This window comes from Empidonax traillii, unplaced genomic scaffold (assembly GCF_003031625.1).
Source record: "Empidonax traillii isolate 1590-97213 ecotype Southwest subspecies unplaced genomic scaffold, ASM303162v1 scaffold4415:size9648, whole genome shotgun sequence".
NCBI classification, from domain to species: Eukaryota; Metazoa; Chordata; class Aves; order Passeriformes; family Tyrannidae; genus Empidonax; species Empidonax traillii.
Window position 1 is genome coordinate 8229 of NW_020959608.1, and position 1420 is coordinate 9648.

At 63.1% G+C, this 1420-nt stretch overlaps 1 pseudogene; it reads left to right on the forward strand.

Moving 5' to 3' along the window:
* The first annotated feature begins 168 nt into the window (after positions 1 to 168).
* Positions 169 to 1412, forward strand: LOC114072906 (annotated as a pseudogene).
* The last annotated feature ends 8 nt before the right edge of the window (positions 1413 to 1420 follow it).

A 1420-nucleotide genomic window follows, 5' to 3' on the forward strand; every position in this document is an offset into this window, starting at 1 on the left:
TCGGATCCGCACTGGGGGGTCCCCAACCCTCCTGTCCATCCCCAGAGGGCTGATGGGGGGTTCCCCCTCAGCCAAGAGCTGCGGGGGCCGTGGGGCAGAGTGGAGTGGGAAAGGGGGGTCCGGGGTGGCCCCCTGAGTTCCCGACCTGCTGTGGGGGGCTGGGGGATGATGAAGGGGGATGGGGCACCCCCTGACCCGTGTCCTGCACACACAGGGGTGTTCCAGTGGATGAGAAGGACCGAGTGTTACTTCATCAACGGCACCGAGTGGGTGAGGTTCGTGGAGAGGTACATCTACAACCGGCAGCAGGACGCCCACTTCGACAGCGATGTGGGGGTCTATGTGGGGGACACCCCGTATGAGGAGTTCCAGGCCAGGTACTGGAACAGCAAACAGAACTTGCTGGAGCTCAAACGGGCTGAGGTGGACAGGTTCTGCAGGAAAAGCTACGAGGTGTCCACCCTGTTTTTGGTGAACCGCAGAGGTGAGCGCGGGGCAGAGAGATCCCTCGGGAATTCCCCTGCCCCGGGAAGGACCCTGGAACCCCTCAAACCCTCCCTGGGAATCACCGCTGACCCCTCAGCTCCCCCGTGCCCATCCCCGTGGCCTTTTGCCCCCTCCCAGTGCCCCCGAATCCATCCCAATCTCTTCCTATGCCCCCGAAGTCCATCCCAGTCTCTCCCAGTGCCCCCAATCCATTCCAATCCATCCCAGTCTCTCCCAGTGCCCCCCCACATCTCCACCCCACTGGTGCTACCCAGTTCCCACCCTTCAGTCAATCAGAGAGTGCTCCTTCGTTGACTCATCAGTTGCCGGGCAGATCTGCAGGGCAGAATTCCCTCTCCAGGACTCAGCCTCCCAGTCCCGCTCGGTTCCTTCCCAGTCCCTCCCAGTCCTTCTAGTCAATCCCAGTCCTTCACAGACCCTCTCACTCCACTCCCAGACCCTCTCACTCCATTCCCTGTGGTTCTCAGTTCACTCCCACATCTCCCAACTCTCTCCCCAGTGCCCTCCCAGCCCATCCCCTTCTGCCCCAGTCTATTCCCAGTCCCCCCCAATGCCACCCAAACCCCTACCAATGTCATACAAGACCTCCCCGTCCTCTCCCAGTGCCCCCCAGCTCAGCCCAGTGTCTCCCCCGTCTCTCCCAGTGTCCCCCAGCGTGTCCATCTCGCTGGTACCATCGAGCTCCCAACCCGGCCCCAGCCCCTGCTCTGCTCTGTGATGGATTTCTACCCTGCCCGGTGCAGGTGAGGTGGTTCCAGGATGGGCAGGAGCTGCCGGAGCACGTGGTGGCCACCGACGTGGTCCCCAACGGGGACTGGACCTACCAGGTGCTGGTGATGCTGGAAATCCCCCCCCGGCGCGGGGTCACCTCCACCTGCCAGGTGGAGCACGTCAGCCTGGAGCACCCCCTCAG